The sequence below is a fragment of the Talpa occidentalis genome, unplaced genomic scaffold (genome assembly GCF_014898055.3).
Source record: "Talpa occidentalis isolate TD23 unplaced genomic scaffold, MPIMG_talOcc4v2.1, whole genome shotgun sequence".
Taxonomy (NCBI): domain Eukaryota; kingdom Metazoa; phylum Chordata; class Mammalia; order Eulipotyphla; family Talpidae; genus Talpa; species Talpa occidentalis.
Genome location: NW_026555331.1, coordinates 93,287,623 through 93,314,921, shown reverse-complemented (window position 1 = coordinate 93,314,921; position 27,299 = coordinate 93,287,623). Strand labels below are relative to the sequence as shown.

The window sequence follows — 27,299 nt, the reverse complement described above, 5'->3', positions numbered from 1 at the left end:
CCTCTCCTTTATGGTTTCAAAAGTTTTCAGAGACTGATCTTGGAGAGTCTTTCAGACCTTCAAAAGTATTAAAGATATTTGTTAAGGCGAAACCGCTCAGGTATTTAAGCAAGGAAACAATAGTTAAAATTTTTTTTGTTAGCATCATTTTAAATTAAAATATTGTATATATTTTGTTAAAGTAATATCTTGTTTGTGACTATAAAAATAGCAAGTGGAAGCAGTACCCAGAGATTTACACAGTAGTATTGCAAATTATTTAACAAGTTAAGACTTTTTTTCTAAAGAAAATATTCATTGTGGGGTAAAGACCATAAAATGTAAGGCACTGTTATTGAACTATTTGTGAGGGAAGACTAGTATTTTTTCCAGATTGTCACAGGCAGACATGTCTAAGAAATGCAATAAAGATGAATTTCTTAGAAAATAAACTTTAAAAACATACACAATAAAAGCTTCAATTTTTTATTATTAGATTCGACAGACATAAAATTGCATTTCCATAAATATAATCAGAACAAAGATAATACAGGGAGAAAGGAACAAGTCACAAAATTTGTAGACATTGCTCATTGAAAGTATTTGTATGGGTGAGTAAAATTTCAGCAATTACCATTGCAAAAAAATTTTGGTCCTAAGTCATATATTGAGAATTTTGCTTTGGGAATTTTTTAAGAGTAAGAAAAACAGAATAAAAATAATTTTATAAAGTGATTTAAATGCTATGTAGAGGTGTGGAACTAAGAAAAAGGAAAAACACAAAATTCTAAACATTTTTCCAGTAGTGTCAAGAAAATAAAATCTCATTTTTTGAGGCTATGGAAAGACTTTGGTGTTATTTTGCTAGATACAAAAGTAATACTGAGAAGTAATACACTGACATATTCTTGCAAATAAGAATCAGAGATGGACTTTTATAATTTTCTAGAACATAATGTTCTAGAGGCCATGTTGAAAAGCCTAATATGACCCAGTTTACAGCTACATTCTACATTCTGAGAAACACCATATGGAAAAAGGATGATTGATTTTTTTTAATTGTTTTAAAATGAGTTCATTAAGGAATGTCCTTAGGAAGGCAACGATACTTGATCTGTCATAAAAACCAGTTCTATTGCTTCATGTTATATATTTAAGGTAATTTCAGAAGCTACAGAGTTCTAAGTTTCTTCCTATAAAAATTAGATGAATTATTTAATTAATACTTGTGTTTGTTTACTTAAAGTATTTTATTTTGGTTATATATATTATATATAATATTATATAATATGTGCCATCTAATCATTTTAAAGTCCACAATATATTGTTTGGATTACATTCACACTGTTGTGCCACTAATTTGGAAACAACTGTTTCCAAATTTTCCATCGCCCCAAACAGAAACTCTAACCAATAGCAAATAACTCCTTATTTCCTTCTTGTTCATCCTACCCCAAACAGCCAGTTCTGGTTTATCTCTAATTCACTTTTTTCTCTCTTTGAATTTGTCTTTCTAGAGAATTTTAAGTGGAATCATATATGTCTTTTTGCTACTGGTTTATTTCACTTAGCTAGCATGTTTTCAAAGTTCATCAATGTTGTAGCTTGTATCAGAACATCGTCCTACTATGACTGACTATTCCATTTTATTTATACATCACACTTTGTTTATTCACTTATCTGTTTTGGGACATGTGGAATTTCCATCTTTCGGCTCTTGTGTATAATGCTGCAGTGGGCATTGGTCTATAAATATCTGTTTGAACTTGTGTTTTCAGTTTTTCCATTATATACCTAGGAGTGGAAGTGATGGCGTGTATGATAATTCCACATGTAACTTTGTGAAGAACCACTAAACTGTCCTCCTCAGAGAATTAATAATTGTTTTCAGTATGTCAGATAACAGAACGCAGAAAAGAGATTTTCAAATGAGCATCTAAACGGATGTTAATTCAATGGAGATATGGGTGCCAGTGGGTTAAAATATTAACCAATAAACCAGCAATACAATTCATTATTTTGTAAATTTTCTATTTTTTCTTAAGTATTTATTCACTGTTATTTTATTTTTTTTAAGATTTATTTATTTATGTATATAAGAGCTGGGATACAGGGCAGAGGTGTGGAGGGTGAGAGGATTCACCAGAGACAGAGGAGGGAACAGAATAGACACATTGACTGAAGTACACTGCTGAAGGGAGCCCTGGGCAAGTCAGGAGAGGTCTGCTGTGCAATGTGGGTTGCTCCTTAGCTGTCTGGGGATTGAACTCATGCTGCAGAGGCTGTGGACAGCTTCATAGATTGTGTCTTAATCCCTTGCACCACCGGAGAGGCCCCACTGTTCATTTAAACCATCTTTATTAAACATCTATCATAAATTTGCGGGCCTCCGTAGTGGCGCAAGGGGTTAAGCACCGCACTGTGAAGCAATCTACAGCCTCCGCGGCACGAGTTCAAAGCCTGGCCAGCCGGGGAGAAACCCACATGGCACAGCAGACCTCTCCTGACTCGCCCACTGCCCCCTCAGCAGTATATATCAGTCAGTCTGCCTGTTCTGTTCCCTCCTCTGTCTCTGGTGAATCCTCTCATCCCCCGCATCTCTGGCCTGTACCCCAGCTCTTGTATGCATAAATAAATAAATCTTTAAAAAAATATATCATAAGCTTGTAACAATTTGGGAGCTAAATTATAGAAAATATGATACCTTGTGTGAAAAATCAGTCATAATCTAGGGAAAAGTAGACAAAAACACGTAATTGCAATCCGATGGATTAATCATTTATGAAGCAGTATCTGTAATAGAAGTTCAGTTTCAAGAAAGACTTTTGAACTCTTCCAAATTTTCTCCCAGAATTACACAGATATTGTGAGGAGTCTGAGGCATGCAGTATAAAATGATCAACTATGTAATTTAGGGCTCAGTGCAATTCTCCTATCTCATCTCACCTTTCCCATACTTACACTGACCTTCCCAATCATTGAAAAGTGAAACTTTTCTCCTTGGGATTATCTCCTATCTTTAGTGTCTATTGCTAATAACAGGTTTAATTAACCAATAGTGATTATAATGACATATTAACAAAGAACTTATTAATCCTTTTCTATGGACTAGCCACTTTACAATTTTTATGTAATCCATCCAACAATTGAGATATAGGTCCATTTTACAGATGATGAAATTAGGGTAATTTGCCTAAGATTATATGGCACTTGTGTGTGGCAATGTGAGAATTCAACCTAATCAGTTCTGCTGCAGCATTCATTATTAGTCCATTATTATCATTTTTCTGCGACTTCTTCCATGCAGCGCAAATCTTTTGTATGAGTGTCCACCTACATTTTAGCCCTTTACTATCGAAGAACACTATGCATCAAAGACTTTTCCTTCCTTTTTTGGTCTCTGTTTGATTCTCCACAAAGAATCAGTCTGTTATATAGCTGAACTGATGAGACAGTATTTTTTTAAACTGTAACCCATTTCAAATCTATTTTGGAAAAAAGCTTATCTAAATATTGAGTATATCAATTTTATTTTCTTAGAACATAATAAAATTGATGATTTTTGGTTGTTTGATAGCAAAGTATTGGATGGAAAGACTTAAAACTGTCAGTTAATCCCCGTTGTGCTTACTGTCATAAATTTGCAGGAATACTTGCATTCTCTACCTTGTGTTTGGCAGGCCTAGGGCATTTTAAATTAATGAATTTCTTAACCACTTAGAGAGAAGATTTAAAACAAAGTTTACTCTCAAGATGTAACTTGAGACTGAGTTATACCACTGTTTTATTATTCCTAATGGCACTGAGTCAATCCACAGATATTTCATCCTGCAATTTTCTACTGTTATGAAAATGCATAATGTTAATCATAGTAATACTTTATAATCTGACCATAAACCAATGTTTATAGTCAGTTAATCATTGTATTACTTTGCTTTAGGTAATTTAGTACATTACCATAATGTAGCAATCTACTTAATATAAATTTTAAAGTGAACACAATAAAAGTTATATAGCATTAATATATTATGCATTCTAACCTGAAATTTTAAAATACAACTGAAGTTTGGATAGAGTTCAGATGCTCTATGATTTGAATTCCTCTGTCTTTGCTGGGAAAAGAGTGAAGACTTAATGTAAAGCAAAAAACTAAACTATTATTCTCTCTCCAAGTATTTCTGTATTCCTTTTATAACCTGCCTTTGGCAAGGATAGCTTTGGATGTCCTCAGGTCAGCACTCAGGAATCTAGAGCTACTCCAATTTGAAGCACTGAACTCCAATTAAGGGAAACCTATCCCAAGTTAAAAAAAAAAAAATCAGGGCCTCCCCGGTGGTGCAGCAGCTGAGCACTGGGTTGCGAAGCTGCCCGCAGCCTCTGCAGCACTGGTTCAATCCCCGGCTGCTCCCTGGCCAATGGAGGAGGGTCCCACATGGCACGCAGACCTCTCCTGCCACCCGCTGCTCCCCTCAGCAGTGTACTTCTGTCCTTCTGCCTGCTCTGCTCCCCGCTCTGGCTCTGGTGAATTCTCTCACCCTCCCGTGCTTCTGATTGTACCCTGTGTTTGTGTAAATAAATTAAAAAAAATCTTAAAAAAAAAAAAAAGACAACACATTTTTTATTAAAAAAAAAATTAGCAAATATTGAACTTAGGTTGCACTAGTTTCAGAAAAGTAGACTAGTATCTTATAAGTGACTTCAAGAAATTTTGTTAATGTGCACTTAAAAAAATAACACTAATTTCAAGACCACAGAATTGGGCATTATCTTTATTTTGAGAAAAACATTCATTGAATGTTTTTGCTAGGAACAATGTTGTATAGTCTCTGTAATATTATCATCTTTAATCTGTACCTAAAATAGAGACTGGAACCGTGGGACATGAAACTTGGAAATCTCTCTGTGTCAAATGGTGATATTACTTGGGATTTTTAGAAAACATATAATAATCTATACATATGGACTCTTTTTTTCGACATTGAATATATTAGAGAAAGTGGATATCGTGGACTCTCATCCCTCAAAGTCTTATCATCAGCATTTGATGTGTCCACAAAGATGGGAGCAGATGATGATAGTTCAAGGAATGTAAAGAAGGAGCATTGTTAAGAATCGGGTATAGGCTGCATGCATACACTGTCTGATGACTTCTAATGTGTATGAAATTGAGTCAAACAATTTATGGATATCAGATGAAGAAAATATTTCCATTTTAACAAAGCTTCAATTTCAAAAATTTTTTGTGTTTGAGGAAAATTATTATAACTGCAGTTGTGTAGTTCACTTTCATTTAAGAAATACTTTAAAGTGATTGAAGCCTTTGAGTATTATTATTCCTGAAAATTTATTTAGAACTTTAGTATTTTTATTATGTATGGGTTCCATGTCTCATATAAACTACATGCTTTTTAAAAAGACAGACTATCTTGTACTGCTTTCCCCTCTTTAATTCCTAACATAGTGTACTGTATATTGAAGAATGATTAATTAATTTATTAAATTAATTCTTTGGATTTTTCCCCCCCAGGTTGTTACAAAATAAAAGTTTCTCTGATGAATGCTTGGACTTCAAGAAAAAGAAGTAAAACTGGCACTGTTTGATCAACGGTAAGAGATAGGATGGAGAAGCTCAGAGTTTCTCAAACTTGCTACAGGCTAGAATCACCAGAATAGAATTATAAAAATTTTGAAGACAAAGCCACCCCCAGACAATTAATGATGAATTATCAGGGGTTGAGGCGGCGGCGGTGGTGGTGGTGGTGTGGGCGTAAGACACAGATTTCAGTAATTTTTCTAGTTTCACTGAGCATACAAGTTGGGCAACCACTGAGCCATCTTACCATCATATAATGGGCACATCTTCTAGTTTTATTTTATTCTGTTTCAAATAAATCCTCCTCAGATTAGGTAGTTTTATCAAAATATATACATAATAAAGAGTGTGTTAAGATTTAATAAAATACTGCGTCTTGTGAATGTTGTAGTGCTGGTCTGTGAGACTCTAAAATTCCTCTCACCACATTTTGGAAAATGGAAGTCAAATGAATGAAATATTTGGTGAACATAGCTTCAATAATATTCACTGGGGATAAAATTGAGAGGATAGAATATTTAATGTTTGTAATAATGATAATACTATGTTAGACCTCAGTACTGCATTTTCCAACTATTTTTGATTTTAGTTCCTTTAGAAGTAAAATTGGTAAATCATTTTTTTTTCTTTGTCATGCTTTTTTCCCTGTGCCATAGTTAAAAGTGTGGGCACACTTAATATTGATATTAATAATAGCAACCATAGTAACACCCACTATTTATTTAGCATCGTTTTAGGTTTTTCTTGCAGATTACCTCCATTCTTGAAATTAACTTTGATATTCTGCTCTTATATTAAAAAGGACATTTAGAGAGATCAATCACAGGGAACTAACTTACCAAACTGATCAGTGACAAAGTTGGGACACTAAGTTTGAGTCGTCCAACTTGAAAGCACATGTTTTTTGATTTTATTTTCTTCTCTTTCCCTGATTGTAATAGCTATATTTGGTCTGACTTCATCCAAATTTATACTATTCCTTTCAATATGTCTACCACTTTCTTTTATCAATAGACGAAAGAAAACTCAGAGAGGAATTACTTTCTGACCTGAATATTTTCATGTCAAATGCAAGAGGGGTTGTGTATGTGTGTGGTTCCATAGTGTGCAAAATATTGAGGCCAGTTTATACATATAAGGGAGAGATGAAAACAAAAATTTCACGCTGGTAGGGATTAAAACTGTTGAGCTTTTGGAAATTGGCTCATTCCCGTGTTTGCCTCAACCAGTCTGGTGCTTTGTGTCACACTTCCCTGCCATATGCAGGCACATTGGCTCTTTTCCTAGGGAAGTTGTTTATTTTAAAACACACTCGGAAGACACTCTTGGCTAAACAGTGGTTATCTCTGTTTTCTGCAATTTGGAACCTAATATTTTGTGGTTGTTGCACCAGTCTACTGACTTCTTGTGTTCGAGTGACAAAATTCCAACTCACACTAGCTCAAGCCAAAGTAATGGCAACAACAAAACTTAGCAAACCACCACCACCACCACCATATTTTTAGGATTCTGGTGGTCTTAGACACCAAATGATGCCCTGTAATAATGACATTGCTTTGGGGCTTGAAACACGCAGATTGGATCTCCTGATTTTCTTTATTTTTCATCACCATGTAGGCCCTCCCTATCTCTTTCATTCCTCCAAGTACTGAGAATGTTTAAGTTTAGGGGATAAGCATAGTTTCATGCCTTTACCATCTCAACCTAGGAATCTGCGAGGAAAGAGATCCTCACCATCCTTATTTTCAGACCAAAGGTTAAAACATCCCAGGGAATGTCTCTGTCCTGGCTTGTATCCCCTGTTTTCTCTCAGACACATCACCGTGGGCAAGCCTGGGATCCATGCCCAATCCCCAGAGCATTAGGGTGGAACTTCTCCCCTGAACTCCAGAGTTGGCTCCAGAGTTGGGCCTGAATTGAAGGGGAGGGGACTTTTCAGAGAGGAGAAGGAAGGTGTGCCTGATAAACTAGAGTGAGAGATCACAATTAGGCATCATTTGATTTCCTCTTATTAACTTAGGTGTGTGGGGGGGAATAAAAGTACAGATTTGGCTTTTAAGATTGGCATCTTTCTACTAAAAAGCCTTTCAAGGATATAGGTGAGCTGTTGAAAACCTAGTATAACTATAAGTATTTAATGTGTCTCATGGTGATTTTGATTGTGAATTCTAGATAAAAGTATAGAATCTAGAGTTAGAATTAAGGTTAAATCAAGGGCACTCTTACTGATATTTTACAACTCCTCTGAGCCACACATGCCTCATTAGTTATATGGGAAAATAATAGTAACTGAGGTAGTATTTTATATGGATTTAATGAGTTAATTTATAAAAGCTTTCATCGAGAATCTGTCATATAGTAAAATTTCAATCATGCTAAATATAGCAAAACTCTGATATCAACAACAAAAAACTGTAGAGTTAAACGATGAGATAGAGATGAGTAAATTGTCCTGCACATTTATAACAGGCTTCATTTCATAACATACATGTGTGACTATATATTTATATATGAGTATGTGATATGTGTATATGTAGTAGATACATACAATATATTCAGTGTATAGTTTACATAGTACACAGTATATTTTAAATCTTTATGAAGAAGGCATGTAGAATTTCAGTAACTACTGTTAATGTCAGCTCTTCTGATGTTTTCCATATTAACTGGCCAGAAATTCAATCCTTTTTATCTTTGCATTCTAATATTCCTTCTAAAATTATCCCATATCCTCCACCTGTTCTGCTTCCCACTCTGTCTCTGGTGAATCTTCTCACCCCCCACACCTCTGGTCTGTCCCCCAGTTTTTGCATGCATAAATAAATATATCTTAAATAAAATTATCCCACATCTACGTATAGTTAGATCCTTATCCAGTTGCCAGTATTTTATAAATCACTCTATAAAAATTTTGTTCTGAAAGTATGATAACCCTCATATTTCAATGCTTTTAATGACATATTTGTTTTATCATGAATTCCTTGCATAACTTACTTCTTTGTGAATATATGAAATATACAGAAAGGATACTTCATCTGACACTTATACAAGTGTCAATGTAGGAAGAGTACTTGAAAAGTTAGTATCATGTTCAGAAGTCATTTAGTTATGACTATGGAAGTAGAGAATTAGTGCCTTTGTTAGCAATGCTTCTATTTAAAATTCCAACCTTTTTTTTTTATTTTTTTTTTTTTTTGTGGGACCCTCGCCGGTGGACGGGAATCGAACTGGCGCTGAAGAGGCTGCGGGCAGCCTCGCAACTCAGCGCTCCACCGCTGCGCCACCAGGCCCTAAAAATCCCAACTTTTAAAATAGAATGGCATTTTATTTTTTAAAATATTTATTTATACATTCATACATACATACATACATACATACATACAAGCACTGGGTACAGTCAGAAGCGAGGGAGGGTGAGAAGATTCACCAGAGCCAGAGCGGGGAGCAGAACAGGCAGACTGATGATATACACTGCTGAGGGGAGCAGCGGGCGGCAGGAGAGGTCTGCACGCCATGTGGGACCCTCGCCAGCGGCCGGGGATCGAACCGGCGCTGCAGAGGCTGCGGGCAGCTTCGCAACCCAGCGCTCAACCGCTGCGCCACCGGGGAGGCCCAGAATGGCATTTTCTTTTGCAGTAGACACAAAATTGTCTTTAAATTTAAGAAAAAAATGTAATTGTTGACCACCAGATGGCTCCCATATTTTTGAAAATTTAACAGAAAGAGTAGAAATTGTATTTAAAATACATAAACATAGACTTGAAAGAAATAAAGTAAAATAAAGAGATATAGCCTTTGAAAGTCTTAAGCACATGCAAAGACAATTGAAGCCACACAATTTGGGGAAATTTCTCTCTTTTAAAAAAAGAAGTATATATGAATAGCATAAAAATGTGCTTTTCAGATTTTTACAGCATTTTTTGAAAATACCATATAATTGACATTACAAGGTGGAAGAAAAAAAAATATGTAGGCCAAAAATCTGCTCAAAATATCATATATGATATAATAGCTAATATTTTCATATGGTTTAAGTAACGATGTCATGTCTGATAATTAATATAAGGACAAATCCATATGCTTTTCTGCTTAAAGATTTTGTCCTAGGACTAAATATTTGTTATTGATGGCAGCCTTCTTTAATGACGCTTCCTCTTTAAATAAGTATCATTTCACTGGACATTTGACAGTAACAATACATTACATGTCAGGCTTATACATGAAAGCAAAATAATTTTGACCTGTGTCGATGGAGCCCATTCATGATGTGGGATGTATTAAGCACTGCTGCTGGACGATAGACGTTGCTGGTATCACAATGTTTTGCAGGATGTTTTATACTACTTTTAATAGGTAAGCTATTAAGATAAAAGACCCTGCACTTGTCGCTCTGACAGCTTTTTTAAAGGCCAAGCTGCCCAATTTGTCTTTCATTAAAAGCTCTAGTGCAATTTTGTGATTTGTAGTCACTGAGCCGTTGAGCTTTCAGAGCGTACAATTCTATTTTGAGATTTTTTTTTTTTGTCAATAAAAAAGGCATATGCTTCAATGAGTCATCTTAACAGAGCAAATCACAAGAAGGAGTTGACCTGCCCTTCCACCCAGCTGCTGCATTTCCCTACCTTTTCTTGTTAGCACAAAGCTTGCCCCTGTGCCTCATACCACAGAGAATCCAGAAATGTGGAGACAAGGTCTCCTTAGCCCATATGGTTTTATTTGTGTTCCGCTGGCACAGTTATAGTCATACAGTAACCAACATAAATTTTTAGTTTTATTATCACCTCTAAAAAGAGACAGAAATGTGAAAATTGAAGCCAGAAGGTTTGTATCACAGGATTAATTAGGCAGGGCCAACTGGAGTCTCGCTCCTCCTGGCAGCGAGTGCCTCAAGAAGGTGCCTGCCTTCAATTATGGAGCGCACAAAGCAATTAAAAACCCTGTTTCTTTTTCCTGAGGTGTTACTTGTTACTTGATAAATCTCTTTTTTAAAATTCTCTGGGGATCTGAACTGGCTTGAGGTGCAATCTACCAGGGTAGATATTCATGAAAAATTGATTTAGCTCTAGCCTAAGTGCAATAGGTTTAAAATAAACCCGAAAGGAATGAACAGTGTGCTTCTTGGCTGACATTTTATTGGCCATTTTTTTTTAATGCACAAAAGACTAGATAATTACGAATTGAGACATTATGGATCTCCACCAGGAGATATGAATCGAATTGGTCAGCCGTCCCAGGCATTTGATTCTAAGTCATGCTACACATTTGATTAACCTTTTTCACAGGGCAATCTGTACAGTTCTATACACAACAATGTGGTGTACGGAAGTTAGAATTAAGTGCATGCCTCCCAGAACCCACTTCCCATTTCTAATAGAGCACTGGCTCCATGTGAAATCATATCATTCCACCTGATTTATGTCCTAGACAGTGGGATTTAAAACTTAGACCTCTTGTTCTGTTTCTCCAAAAGGGACTTTTCATGCCTTTTTGCTGTTGTGTTGATAATTAAATTGTTACCCTAACCCTGGAGCTACCTATACATATGAATAAGCTTCAGTTGTCTTCTGGACAGCTAGTTTTGTGGGCTGGGATTTTACCACTAGTACGTAAATCACCTAGCTAATCCTTTCCTCTGAAATATAAATAATTTAAAATATGCAGTAAGTACAGAGTGTAACTGGTACAAAGAATAGTGCTCTATCAAGACATATGGGCTTAAGCTTTATCAGTGATCTCATACTTCCTGTTGAAAAGAAAAGCAAAATATTTTTTAAATCAATAGACTAAAAACATGATTGCATATACAGGCTCTACTTTCATTTGAAAAGCATATTGTGTATAATTTAATAAAACAGCAAAGGGAGTACTAGACTTGGGTCTATGTTATTTTCTGTGATTTTTGTTTCTAGATTATCAATGTTAATTTATATGTAAAGCAAATCATAAAAATATTGTATCTCCTTATATATTTTTCCTATTTGCTTTTAGGTTTGAATATAAAATTAAGTATATTATTTTAAGAGGATTATATAACATGTTCAGACAGGAAAAAATATTCTCAAGGGTGATTATAACAACTTTACCACCTGTTATTGAAGCTAAATGGTGATAAAATGTGACCTTGGACATCTAGATTTTGATAAATTTTGAGCATTTTACTTATCATCTATCAATCATCTGTTTTTTGTTTTGTTTTTTTGTTACAGTTTCGACGTCACAAAATGTTTCTGCTCCTTTGTGTTGTGACTTAATGTTTGGTGGAAGAAAATGCCAGAATGACACTATTTTAGGTAATTATAAAATGTGGAGGAAATAGTTTCTATTGTATGTTCACTTCAGGTCAAGTCTGTGTTACAAGTTTTAGCAATGGATACCTCAGTAAGAAATATGGTTGATTTTGCCTTTGGTCTTAGTGAAAAATGACTACTTTGTCTTTTAAGTGAAGGAACCTGAAAAAAAATCAGTTAGTGACATAGTTAATTTTTTTGAGACATTGATAATGGGTGGACCTAAGGGGAAAAGGCTCATTATAAATGTGAGGTCCTTTCCTTTTATGATCTTCCATCTTCTCCTTCAGTTCTATGTTATCTTTATCCCTTTCATCAAAATTCTCCATTGTGGTAGATTGAATCCCTAGTGGGCCCAGTGATTCTTATCTCGTGTTTTTTATATAACCCTTTGCCCTTTAGTACCAGTTAGACCTCTGAATATCATGGATGCCACTCCAGAGATTAGATTGTAATATGGCAAAGGTAAAGGGATTTTGAACATACAGGTAAAGTCCTCAATCAGTTGATTTAAGTTAATAAAAAGTGCCATCCCATCACGGTTGGAGAAACAAGGTGAAGAATGGCTAGATACTTTTTCCCATTTTTTTGCTGCCTCTGAAAACTTGCATGTAAACCTGAGTAGTTGGAAAAATAGAATTAATGACAGTGCTGTAGAACAGTATTACCTCAATAAAATAAAATTGTATAAAGCACAATAAATGTTGATAAATAAGAACAAATACAGTTATTGGAATGAAGTTTGACCAAATTAATTTAACTAGAGCATCTTTATTTTCTTTAGAATTTTAAGCCATCACTATAATATCAGACTCATTTTAGAACTGTGCAGTCAGCTTGGTTCTGTGTACCTCAGTGTCCTGTTTGGCCTCTCATGAAACGAGTGAAGAATAAAAAAGTATTCTAGAAAGTTTATTGCAAACTCACAATACTGGAGAGGTTATCAATATTTTAAAGCATTCCTAAAGTTCAAATGTACCTAGAAGATCACGGTATACAAAGATTTCTGGGCCTAGGACATTTCCTTTTTTACATACTTTATTTTTTTAATTGAGGTAATACTGGTTTACATTAATGTTTGCTTGGTAGCTTAGCATTCTCCCCTTTCCGTGCTGTCCCTGTAGCACTCCCACCACTAAATTACCTTCGTGGTAGTGCTCCATCTTCTCCCTCTTTGTGTTTTCCCTTCCCCTTTTCACTTCCCCTCTGAATCATTCAGTTCTTTAGTGTGCTTTCAAGGACTAGTTTGTAAGTTTGACTTTAGCCGACCCTTTGTCGGTTTTCTCTATATTCTACATATAAGTGACACCATCCAGTAGTTGGCTGTGTATTTCTGACTTACTGCACCTAGCACAAGTCCTGTACAAGTTTATCATTTTTGATTGCTGCATATTATTCCATTGTGTATATATTCACATTTTTCAATCCACTCATCTGTCATTGGGTGCTTAGGTTGTTTTGATTGATTCCTGGGCTGTTGTGAAGAGTGCTACAATTAACATGGGAGTAAAAGTTTCCCTTCCAATTAGTATATTTTTGTTCTGTTGGATCCATTTTTAATCTTTGAGAAACATCCATATTGCTTTCCATAGGAACTGGACTAGTCTACGTTTCCATAGGTGATGAGGAAACATTTTTTCACATGCTTGTTTTGTGATCTGTATGTCTTCATTGCAGAACTGCCTACTTAGCTTTTCTGCCCACTTTTTTGATTTGGTTCTTTGTTTTCTTTTCGTTAAGATTTATGAATTTTTTTATATATTTTGATATCAGTTCCTTCTCATATGTATTGTGTGAGTACTAATTTTTCCGATTCAGTTGTTGGTTTTCTTTTCCCTCAGATAGGGTTTCCTTTACTGTGCAGAAGCTTTTCAATTTAATGTAGCGAGATAGTCCCAGTTGCTTATGTTCTCTTTTTTTGCCTTGCTGTTGGAGATGTGTCTGCAAAGACATCACTGTAGCTTATGTCATGCACTGTTATGCTGATGTTTTACTCTGTCATGCACTGTTATGCTGGTGTTTTACTCTATGTATCTTATGGTTTCAGGCAGGTTTACAACCAAGTCTTACCCATTTTTAGAAGATTTTTGTATATGGTATGAGATACTGAGGAAACGTCATTCTTTTGCATGTGTCAGTTCAGTCAGTATTCTCAACACCATTTATTGAAGAGGTTTTCTTTGCGCCAGTGTATGGTTTGGCTCCTTTGTCTTAGATGAACTATCCCTAATTCACTACAGGCTTATTTCTGGGGTTTGAATTCTATTCCATTTTTCTGGGTCTCTGGTTTTCTTCTAGTCCCATTCTTTTTTAATTTGTTCATAGCTTTATAGTATAATTTGAAGTTTAAACATGTGATACTGCCATTCTGCCTTTTTTTTTTCTCACGATTAATTTGGGTTCTTTTTTGGTTCCATACAAATTTAATTAATACTTATTATATTTAAAGAATATCATTTAGATTTTGATAAGATATTGCAGTTAATCTATGTAATGCTTTGGATTGGATGGTCATTTTGACTGTGTGATTCTCCCAGCCCACGAACAGGGAATATCTTTCCATTTGTTTTTGTTTTCCTCTATTACTCTTAATATTGCCTTATAATTTTCTTTGTACAAGTCATTCACCATCTTCGGTAGGTTTACTCCTAGGAATTAGAATTTGTGTGTGCGATTCAAATGGGATTGTTTTCTTAACATCTTCCTCTTCTAGATAATTACCTATAGGAAGTCAACTGATTTTTGTGCTTTGATTTTATAAGCTGCCACTTTGTTGTACTTATTGTTTCAGTTAGCTTTTCAGAGGAGGCTTTAGGTTTCTCTATGTGTATTAGGTTATCAGTAAATAATGGCACCTTTCCCAATTTGGATTATTTATATCCTTCTCTAGCCAAATTGCCTAGACCAGTCTTCCAATACTACATTGAAAAATAATGGTGAGAGGGTACAACCTTGTGTTGCACCAAATTTTAGGGGTAAAGCTTTCAGGTTTTCACTACTGTGAGCTTAAATAATGGAAAATCAAGGGTCAGGAAAGAAATAGAAATCAGGAAGTCTATCAAAATTGGTAGGACCCAAAGTGTGCTGGTAAATTGTATCACCCAAGATACGGCACATTGATTTCCTCATATATCAAGGAATTGGAAGGATCAGGGGAGGATGAATATCATTTCTAGGTTGGGGTGGCGGACTTCTCTAGAAAATCTTCCTTCATCCTAAGAACAACTTGCTGGTCTTTAGTATAACACATCTTTCAGTTCACATCCCTTCAGAACTTTCCACAGGCGCCTGCCTCTGCACAGCACCAGGGCGTCTCTTCAGGCCACATAGGGTAGCCCATGAGTGATCCCAAACAGCCCAGAATCACCCTCCCTTGTTTGCTCTTTCAGTGCCTTTTTTTCCTTGCTACTCCTTGATCTTAACTGAATATAACACCTTTCCACTAGGTATGACATGTATTTATATCTTTGAAATGCATAAAAAAAAACTTTATAGACATCATCTGCTCCCAGGGGGGTTTTCTGTGTGTGTGTGTGTGAGAGAGTAAATATATTTAGGAAGGCCATCATCTGCCTTCACACACAATCTTACACATGCAAATCTTCAAATATTTGTAGTGTAAATGCCTCTGCCTCTGCCTCTGCCTCTGCCTCTGCCTCTGCCTCTGCCTCTGCCTCTGCCTCTGCCTCTGCCTCTGCCTCTGCCTCTGCCTCTGCCTCTGCCTCTGCCTCTGCCTCTGCCTCTGCCTCTGCCTCTGCCTCTGCCTCTGCCTCTGCCTCTGCCTCTGCCTCTGCCTCTGCCTCTGCCTCTGCCTCTGCCTCTGCCTCTGCCTCTGCCTCTGCCTCTGCCTCTGCCTCTGCCTCTGCCTCTGCCTCTGCTCTGCCTCTGCCTCTGCCTCTGCCTCTGCTCTGCCTCTGCCTCTGCCTCTGCCTCTGCTCTGCCTCTGCCTCTGCCTCTGCCTCTGCCTCTGCCTCTGCCTCTGCCTCTGCCTCTGCCTCTGCCCTGCTCCTCTGCCTCTGCCTCTGCCTCTGCCTCTGCCTCTGCCTCTGCCTCTGCCTCTGCCTCTGCCTCTGCCTCTGCCTCTGCCTCTGCCTCTGCCTCTGCCTCTGCCTCTGCCTCTGCCTCTGCCTCTGCCTCTGCCTCTGCCTCTGCCTCTGCCTCTGCCTCTGCCTCTGCCTCTGCCTCTGCCTCTGCCTCTGCCTCTGCCTCTGCCTCTGCCTCTGCCTCTGCCTCTGCCTCTGCCTCTGCCTCTGCCTCTGCCTCTGCCTCTGCCTCTGCCTCTGCCTCTGCCTTCTGCCTCTGCCTCTGCCTCTGCCTCTGCCTCTGCCTCTGCCTCTCCTCTGCTCTGCCTCTGCCTCTGCCTCTGCCTCTGCCTCTGCAGGATGAAATTGTGTAAGCCTTTTTCTTTTGTGTCACATGCATGCCACAAAAGAAAAAGGCTTCATTATCTCCCCCACATAGAAATTCCTATTTCACTTATCATTGTATTAACAATCCACTCAAAAACTTATTGGCTTAAAACACCTGTTTTATTATTTCTCACTAGTCTTGGTGTTGACTGTCCTAAACTATTAGTTAAACTGTTACAGGGTCAGTCAGAGTCAAGAATGAAGAGAAATAAGTTCCACATGTTGATGGAAAGATAATTAAAAAATGTTTGGATTTCTTTAGTCCAGCTGCAAGTATTAAATTTATCTCACATGCAAAATATTCTTGCCACCCCTAAGAACCCAAGATCTCATATAGCTATTGCATCAGCTTCAAAATCCAGCATCTTATTACCTAAGTTGTACCCAAGTATGGCTGAATCTTTTCAGGTTTCTCTGGATAAGAAAAGCTGCAGACTATAAGTTATTCTTCGATTCTCCACAAACAAACTCAGTATGCCACACTGAAAAAAGAAAGCGTAATTGAATAGATATCCCACTGAAAATGTAAGGAGGTAAATAGCAGTCTCTGATTCATAGCCATGTGGGAACTTACCTGAACATACATCATTTCCTTGATTAGGTCTCCTCCTAGCTTTTTCTACCTCCTCTGTTCCTCTCATCTTTACCCTGTGGTCTCATTTGCCATAATGGGTTATCCTTTATCTAAGAGACATTCCATGTATGTCATTGAGTTTTCTTAGACTGTACCACTTGTTGGAAGTTGGGGGCCTTAAAAAAAGACCTCATTTAATTTTGAGTTATAATTTTTCCTTTTAATACAAACTGGTAGCCTTTAGAAATGTTGTAACCTCTCGTGTATAAAAAATAAAGCCCATGTTATTGTACAAAAGAAATTCCTTTATAAAAAAGATCTGTCTACCTTGAACTGACAGTTAGGAGATTTGTTGCTGTAAAGAAAATTTCTAAGAGGCATTCTTAAATATAAGTTCTTACATACATACATTTGGATGTTGATTCTCAGACTCTGGTTTTACTGGCAGTGCTTTGGAACAAAGCAAACCAATCTTGTGGAGCAAACCAATTGAGAAGATCACTTTAATAACAGTACTGACCAATCATTTCTTTTTTTTGGCTAATACAGAAATTTTAATAAAGCAACACATCTAATGAGCAATGATTTAATGACACTAGACCTCTTGATTAGAAAAAAGGAATACAATAATATATCTGTGTGTACATCTATAGTATAGTAAATGTAAATGCATATAGTAAATGTACAACCCCTACCCCCCAGTCTAGTAGCCTCTAGTCACAAATAAGGAATGAAGTATAGTCTTATTTCCTTAAGTGTGAAGCAATTTGAGATGAGGTTGTTGAAAGGATGTAAGTGAATAAATTGATTTGCTACATCTCCAATTGCTGAATCAGGTATTAATTTAAAGTAGAGCTACATTTATATAACAATCACCACAGACTCAGATCTGTAAACAAGATAACATTATCTATTACTTGAACAAGATTCAATATGCAAAATGTTAGCAAAATAACCCAAAGAAATAGATATTACTGATTACATTTCACAACACTGTACTCTAAATGCTTGTAATCAACTTAGCAACACCAGCGAAATGAAAGCAAATCAAATGAATAGAATGCATTTAATGTAAAGAACTTTTGTAGTTATAAAAGATGAGCCTAAGAGAAAGTGAAATTAGTTGCTGTGATGCCTCATTTTAGAAAACGTGAATTAATTCTAATTTGTTATATATGACATAAAAGTATCATATAATTAGTCAAATGTCTACTATTCTCTATTAAGAATCATTGATTAGAAGCTTATTTTCTGTGAAAACAGGTCCAGATCATCACTGGCCAGCAGTTAGCTGAGTAGCATAATATCTTGGAGCTGGTTCCTATTGGATCTGATAGTGAGCATCACTTCCCAATATTGTGTGTACAGTACAATATATATAGACCATGATGGGAGTATTTGAGCCGTAAAAATAATAAAATACTACACTTAAAGGTTTCCTAACTCATGAACGAGATGACAGTAATGCAATTACTAGTTTTAGTAATTGGGTACTACTATAATAAATGTATACTCCATCAAAATTCAAATATAATAATAGCCTTGTTATCCTTAGACTCCTTCAGTAATGTAAATTCAACTGGAGTCAAATATATAACAAAGTGGTACAATTTCTTCACTCAATGGCCAGAAACAAAAGACAAAGCCACTATTTAAATGGTGAAGAGAATGATTCTGTAAACTTAAAAAATTCCATTGGTATTGTGGCATCCTTCCCATAAAATTCTATCAAAGTTTGTAGAGTAAAAAATTATGTTCAGTATCAGCTCATGCTGCAGAATAGAAATTTAAGGCTGACTTACAGCATTAAGTATTTGATGTGTTAAATTAATGTAGAATTAGTTTTCAATGAAAAATGAATACATAATAGAAACAAAGCCTTAATATTAGAGATCTATAAAAAACCCTTTACTATTGGAACTGTATACTTTGTTGAGGGAAAAACCTTGGACGGTATTGTGCTCAGGAAAATAAGCAAGTTTAGTGTATTAATACCAATATAGATACACAGATATGTATATCTATTAATATATTGATAGTAATTATATATGTGTAGGTATAAAATATGTGTGGTTATATTTATAGTTATGCCTTTGTTGTCCATTAATATTTGTGCCTTGTATTCAAGTACTACATGAGCTCAATTATTTAGTCAAACCAGAAACACACAGGAAAGATTTTTCTGTAGGGTTTTAGAGAAAAACCAGTACACTGGAAAGATTTTCTCCTTATGTCTTCATTCATGTATTTACATAACATTGTTTTTAAAATAAAATGTATATATGTATGTATGTATGTAGAGTACAGAAATTAAGGAAGACTCATTCACAATTATAGGTAATTTATAAAAACAGGATGATAAAATATGTGGGCAAGCTAAATCTCCTAAATTGAAAATAGGGAGAACCTTTGACATACGCTGAAAAAGTAGGCAGAAGATAAAATACGTATAAATCAAAGCAGATGTCAGTGTTTTCATTAATGTAGAATCCCCTCCCCTGCAAAACTACAAAAGCATTGTGATATGTCTATTACTGGTCTTTTTACAAGTTGAACTTGAGATTATATGTTAATATTTTGCCTGCTGTACTCTTCAGGAAGTAATATTAGTGACTAGTCACAATAATAGGAACACATTTTTTTATAACAATGAATGTTCTTGTCTGGACACCATTTCTTATTCGATCATGTTTGGAATATATAAAATGTCAGACCCATTATTTTTTATTAACTGTATCTGGCATGGGTAAACAGCAAATTGAACCTTGAAGAGACCTTGAAGAGAAAAGGAGAATGCTGTGTAAAAGTGACCTAAAAATATTCACACTTAAAATACATTGAATAAATACTTATATATTGGTAAAATCTAAAATTTCAATCCTCCAGTTATTTTCCAGAAAAATTCAGAAAATTTTGCTAAAATATAAATAACCTGCATTGTGCATTGTCATAAAAAAAATTTGTATGTCTGGCTCATCACAATTTTAATTGTAAATCTCAGGAAATGCAGAATATGACAATTGAGTTAGGAAGTGCTCAGTGGATTGCAGAGAAGTAAATTTTATTAAATTTCTTCATAAAATAACATTGACAAATAATCTAATAAAGACCCGTTTCAGCATTACTAGGTATTGCTGAAGAAACTAACAGGCAGTTGCAAATTCACTCAGCAGATGAGTTTTACTAGTTTGTTCTCAGTGATTTACATATTCTGTAATAAAATTTTAAAAATGTTCTTGTCTACAAGGAAGCAATATGCTAAAGCACCATTTTTACTAGTTGAAAAACATTGTCTCAGTGCAGTATAGGATAGATTATAAATTTGAAAGGAATGACAGAATGGTAGAAGTATAAGGCAAAAAAAAAACAAAAAACCTCATTTTTTTCATAGAATGTGGAAGATATTGAGAAAAATAGTATATTTCTTGGGGGGTTTTATCCTTTTCCTTCATTTCATCTCAGGTTTGAATACCACCTTTTCCTATGTCATGCTGGGTGAGTATTCTCTTTGCTGAGTCTTTTTATGTGAGCCAATAGTATACCAGATTAGCAGTAACAGAAATCATGTAGTGTGTTAGATTGAGGCTCAGTAATTTTTTTTAATAGTAACCTTAGAAATGATTCTTTACGATTCTTTACTCTTTTCAAACTTACCTCTATGATTCTCATTAGAAAATCGTAGAAGGGGACCGACCCACTCAAAGACACTGATAATGCAGTCTTTATATCACCTACTTGCATGCTACTGTTATTATTACGTTGTTTAGAATAACGTGACACATACTTGCTATACAAGTTGGAAAGATCAAATAGAATTCTGTAACACAGTTGCATGTATACTCTTCAAATCCGACTCATTTCTGGTATTTTAATGGAGTACATGTCCTGTTTTTCTTTGCTTCTAAAATTGGGATCTCTACCCCAGTGATTCCAAACAAAAAAAATGGTCACTTCTTTTCATTTACCTTGACTTCACTTTAAAAATGTAAACCACAATTGTTCTGAGAGTTAGAGGGATGCGGCCTATTTGGGATTCTGTCCTGGTCCAGGGCATTTACTTACTACAATCACTCTTTGTAATTTGATGTTTAGATACCATCATGTCAATAATAAGCACTGTTAAAGACCAAATGTTTATCTCCCATCACATTAGTATGTTGGAGTCTTAATTACCACTGTAATGATGTTTGGAAATAGTATGAAGTGGTAGCAGAATATTCCAACCCCAACATACGACATTTTCTCAGGTTAATTATTTTAAGCTGTAGACAACTGGAAAACAGCAGGCACAAGAAGAAATTCTCTGTAAACTATTTATCTACCCAAACACAGACCTCCCAAAAGAAACTCCATTCTTATGAGCCCCCCATTAAACAGTTGTGAAGATTATTTAGTGTTTTCACTACGCTTCCCAACACAACCACCACTTTCTTCACCCACACCTCTGAATTTGCCTCCATTACTTCATCTCTTTCCTTCAGCCTTTTATTTCACAGAAACCTCTTGTTCCTACATAATGGAATACAGAGGGATTAGAGGTCTGCAGGTAAGAAAAACCAGTGTTTGTATAAGGATTTTCTACTGGTTTATTAGTATTTCTCTGCTATCTCACTTTGATCTGGATCAACTACTCTGTAATACCAGGACATGGTCCACCTGGACACATCCTCACCAGGTCTCACATCATCTAACAATTTCAAAGGGGCTAACAGTGGGATTTTAGTGTAATTATCAATCACCAAGACAAAACTTACTTAAATTAACTATAAATATATAAAATGATACATCTTATTCTATCGCACATAAAAATCTTGCAATTACTAGATAGCCAAATAGAACATGACAGGATAACAAGGACATATTTCTGTATGTTTTTTTAATAAGGTTGTTTTTAAAATTTCAACTTCATTGTTTGAAATTTGGACACAATTCCTATGAATAAAATGGCATAAGGATGGGACAGAATATAACACACAAACTCATTCAGATTAGGTTTGGCCTACCTTGGCAGTAAAGAAGTCATCTTTTTTGGAGCAGGGGCTCTGGCATCGGTTCTTCCAGGATTCTGGAAGAGTCGGGGGGTGGGAGTTCATGTAGAAGGCACAAGTGCTGTTACAGGTTAGAAATGGTGACTCTAGCAAGGGCTCTTGTAGGGCACATAGGGTGGCCACCAATTTTTCTGTCTTGTGTGCCAATGGATTAAAAAGGTCTTTGTTAAGTACAAGATTTGTTAACTGATTTTAAGTTTTATTTATGAACTAGCACAAAAACTTAGGACTTGGAGACACATTTTGGGTTTGTTTCAAAAAATGTCATTTATTAGCTATGTGGTCATAAGCAGGTCACTTAAACTCCAAGCTTCAGTAAACTTTAGATTATCAGTAAATTTGTCAAACTGTTACTACAGGTTAATCATACATATAATGTATATAACATTTATTGGGTGATCTTTATTCTCTAAAACATGTATTTTTGAAAGATTGGAAATTTTATGTGATTTCATAGAATTCACTGTCTCCAGAAATAGATAATGGGTTTAGCATTTACAATCCTTGAATTTCTTTAGATTCTCTTTACTCCTTTATGTTACTTTGAAAAATGGTGTTCACAGATTTAACATGAGGGGTTAAAAAGTTACAATTTTAAAGAGTTTTAAAAGTTACCTTTCCTACAGGCTGGAAGGTCATCTAGGGTGAAATTTTCACTTATTTTACTTCCAAAGAGGGAGAAAAAATCTGGAACTTAAGCAGAACACATCATTTTCTTGAAGGCCAATTCGTAAGTATGCCTTGACTCAGTTTTCGTAAGTCTAAAAGGGTATTTACCATCCTTTTCAGAAGGATATAAAGATTAATTAGTTAAGATTGCAAAGTGCTTTAAGCATGAAATGCTGTATGAGATAATAGGAAAAATATTAATAATGTCCTGTAAGAAGTATACAGAGAGCCACAGCAAGGTAACAGAGAAAAATGAATTGCAGTGCTTTGTGTGAGATTTAAAATCACTAATGGAATGACAGTTTGTTCATACTCGGAGCATTGTTGCATCATATATAATGTAATACCAGGTCGTTTTCAATTGTTTTAATTGCCATGAGCAACTGCTCTTTAGAGCTGTTCCTGACAAGCTCTTTCACGGCCTTAATGATTGTAAAATGGTGCCAAAGCCCGGAATTATCCCCTATTGAACATTAAATGGTATCGACCCCCTTTCACTGGGTCCATCATTCAACAGAATCCTTAAAGTAATTCATGACACAATTAACGTTAATTAACTTTACAAAAACCCATCCAAACCCTTCTCACTTTAGACATTGAGGAAAGTAAAGAGCCACTAACAAAAAAGTTAGGAATCCTCTTTTGAAAGCCATCAATTTAGGGTAAGCAAAAGATTTCAAAATTTTTTACAACCCTCATTTACAACTTTCCACTCCTGATAAGTTTATCCTGTGCGAAGATATCTCTAAAGCCATTCAGTACTCAAAGAATCATTCATCTCTGTACTTCACATCCACTTCAAAACTAAGAGTGGCAGCATCCAAATTCATGTCAGATTAAAGCAAGAATCCTAAGTGATTATGGGGCCCTACAGAAATGTTACCCAAATATCCTCTCAGGTATGCAAGAAGGAAACTTAGTCTTGTCTTCTCATCTCCATTTCTAGAGAACCTTTCTACAGGAATGGTGTTTCAGTCCTAAGATCCAAGAGTTACAAAAGCCTTCTCTAGACAATCAAAAGAACCTACTGTTCATCATGTGTGTGACTTGATTTGTGCTACATACATCCGTTTAACTATCATAGTAACTCTGATACCGTAATTTTATGTTTTCAGGTCTACACTACAGCCAGGAATGAATCCCAGGCTGTAGGGGCAGTGCTGAATCCCAGCCACTAGACCACCATGGGCTGTTGTCTCATGAAGCCGGAACTTCACTGATGCTCAGGCAAGCAATGAAAAGAGGCAGATTTGTTTAGAGAAACAAAAAGTTTATTAAGGAGAAAAGGAACAGAAATAAAGTGGTACTCCCAGTAAGGTGGAACCAGGCTAAGGAGGGGCAAGGCAGCCTAAGTGGAGTCATGCCTCAGGGAATATGCACCTTCTTCCCTAATTATTCTAAAGCTCCACCAGTCTCTTTGTGATTGATTAGGTATCACTCACCATTGCCTTAATGTTTCTGTGCCCACAACTAAGTCTCTGTGTCTCTGCCCTTATCTTAGCATACTTTTCTTTATCATCCTTATCCTGCAATGTCCAGTTGCCCTCATTTCATTTAGTCCCCTTTGGAATTTCTTGCCCTGTCTCTGGATCTTCCTTAACTCTCCTGAAGTCCCTGCACTGCCCTGAAACTGCCTAATTATTCCTAACTTGGCCTAGGACTCAACTCTATAAATTTGACTTTTCATAATTTTAGTTAAATTTGCTAACAATAATTGTTCATTTTCCAACTACAAAAAATTAATCCAAACTGTTATAGCTTATTCTCATGCCTTTTCAAATCTCAATCCATGCTCTTTTCATTTAAAAGGTGGAAATTTGAGTATTCATTCTATGCAAAACATGTAAATAACTACTTGTGAAGCAATGACTGCAGGCTTTATTGAATGCTTATTTGTCATTGAATGTTTCAATGAGAAAACAATCCAGTCTGGCTAAAACAAAAGGACATCATTTCAGGACCTGTTTTCTTCATTAAATTTTTTTCCAAGATCAATGGACAATATTCAGTTGAGCTTACTATAAAATCACAGACCACTGATGCTCAAAGACAAAATTAGCTATTTTTCAATTGTTAGTTTAAAGTGGAAGGTGAACAGGGCTAGAGAGAGCTGGTATATCAATCAAGTAACTTTAAATTTGCTGCCACTCACCAGCAGTGCAGAGCATCCGGGAAGAGGTCTTGTTCCTCTCAGAACTAAGAATTCTGGTTTCTCTCAAAATTGGAAAAAGGAAGCTCCTTTTCCTCTATTCCCAAAACTTACCTAAACTGTGATAATAGTGAAATCTTTTTGTGATGCTCACAATAACTCTATAGTGCCTTAGTCATATTATTTATGCTAGCTTTTAATATCTTTCAAAAAGATTATACATGGCCATTTTCTTCTCCCAAGCATACTCAAGACTTGGATCTACATATTTCTAGTTTCATTCATAGAAACTGTTTATTCTAAGATTCTTGTTCTCCAGAAATAATTTTAGCTCCTCTGTTATAACAAAGTTTCTCTAAAAAGTCCAAATATGACATAAATAGCTCCAAAAGTTATTCTACTTGTCACAGAACATAGAGGAAAAAAAAAAACTGAACTGTGAACCAAGTACTCAAAAACATAGTAAGCTATAAAAATATTTCTGACTTGGTGACTTTATTTCAACTTTTAAGATAGAATAGAGATTCTTACAGCATTTTTCTTGGGGAAGCTGTTTTCTCCCTCTGTCTTCTCTCTATATTTCTATTTTGAGTATTTGCATTCCTAACTAAATATCTTACCCCTGTTTAAAGACTTCCTTGTATGGCATGACAAAGAATCGGCTCAGGAAAAAATTTTATACTTAACTTTTAGAAAGTCTATTTATTTAGTATTTTTTTATCCTAGATATGGAAAATAGTTTTATTATGTTTTTTAAGAAAGCTATAAGCAGTTAGATTTTATAATCCTGGCTCTGTGATCTTAAGATTTATTATATTAATTGATTAATGTTTTTATCTAACACATAGTATTGATTGCTAATAATTGGCTGAGAGCTGCTTTAGGAGGTATGAATAAATTATTACTAGACCCAGCCTCTTTTGATAAATCCACATGTGTAGACAACAGTTTTAAGAAAATGCAGTGAGATCACTTACAGCAATGTGAATACCATAATGATGTGAGATCACGTGATATAGCCTAAATTAAGCAGAGAAAGCTTTCTGTTAGAGTTGTGTCACAATTTGGAAGTCAAATGGGCAAGGAAATACTGTCTGTTGGAGTCTCTTCTACAAGACAAAGGGGATTTTAAAAATACATAAATACTAGTTATACCCTTTAAATATTTTCCTGTACAAATATTATTGGTAATTATGAATAGCTCCAATAATTTACTATGGAATTAATTCTACTTGCAGAGATTTTTTTGGCTTGCTCCCTTCCAAACAAAATGATTCCTGCATGATACCAATTATTATCATTTTCTCATTTTTTTCCAGGTACAGTAAATGTCAATTACCTGTGTGTGACATAAGGCTTCTCCTACACAAATAATGGGTACACACTTATTCTCTATTCTTTCTCTTAATGTTGTTATAATGAAGTGAGAATCCAAGTTCCCTGTTATGCTTCAAAGTCCAAATTTAAAAAGTATGCATCATCCATACATTAAGCAAGTTTGAGAGATGATACCAAAAATATGAAAGCATAGTGACTCACTTCAACATTCATAGCCCAGTGGAATATAGACGCTTAAAAAGGGAATAATGCATTGGAAGAAACTTTCTTGGATTACAAACATCTGTTCTGAAGAAAGAATATTCCAATTGGGTCCTTAAAAATGGGAAGATATTTGCAATGAAAGGTGAGAAGAGAACTTTAGGCATGCAAAACAGCAAATGATAAAAACAAAGGTATTAAGTTGCCCAATTTTTTTGGAGACCTTGGAGAGCAGTGCACATAGAAGGTAGGGGCAGGATGCGCTAAATACCAACTGCAATTAAGTTTTGAGATTTATTTCATCATAAAAGATTGGAGTTTATTTGGAGGACAATGAAGACATTTTTAAAACACGAATGATATTGTGTCTTCAAATTTTTCATGGAAATACTATGGCAGTATAATGACAGGGCAGTGTGAAGTCAATTGCACTGAAACATTGGAAAATCCTAAATAATCTGCAAGCATTAATACTTCCATTTCAGGTTCCACATATACAGAGCCTGGAAGTTGACACTTCATTCTAACAACAGCTATATGCTTAATTGAAAAATCAAAACTCTTCATGGACTGTGGGACAAGTGAGGACCCATCTAACCTGCTGCCCACCCTCCCCCAACTGCCCCACACTGGGGACATAACAGGCAAATAATGTAAGCTGAAATTTATATAACAACTCTTACGGGAAACCTCCCTGGAAAACAGGCTAAATGTGTAAAACCTGAACTGGAGTTAACAATTTGCTGAAGCCTTACTCCATAGCCCTCAGTGGTAAAAACTCTGGTTGCACAATCACAGGGAGTCTCTCACAATAATTGTGAGATTTACATATATATAGATGAATTCCCTTGTGCCTCACACAGATGAGGAAAAAAGGAACTCTTTTGAAATATGTCAGGAAACTCTCTTAAGAATGCCAATCCCTGGAATGTGTGGAAAAAAAGCTGGAGTACGCAGATAAAGCCTACAAAGACTTGGGGACTATGTGCAAACTCCACCCAGAAGGCAGCCATAGTTGAAATTGATTTTCCTCATAAATGGTACAATGGACA

The 27,299-nt window shown here is 35.7% G+C and overlaps 1 long non-coding RNA gene and 1 pseudogene across 1 annotated transcript in view; one reads left to right on the top strand and one right to left on the bottom strand.

Moving 5' to 3' along the window:
- The window catches only part of LOC129145321 (uncharacterized), a 45,401-nt gene extending 39,821 nt beyond the window's left edge, over nt 1-5,580 (top strand). Inside the window, exon 3 of the long non-coding RNA XR_008550740.1 lies at nt 5,507-5,580. This is a non-coding gene — a long non-coding RNA (uncharacterized LOC129145321). The remainder of the gene's footprint in view (nt 1-5,506) is intronic.
- LOC119247318 (60S ribosomal protein L7-like) overlaps nt 1-27,299 on the bottom strand; it is a 190,506-nt pseudogene that overhangs the window by 73,544 nt on the left and 89,663 nt on the right.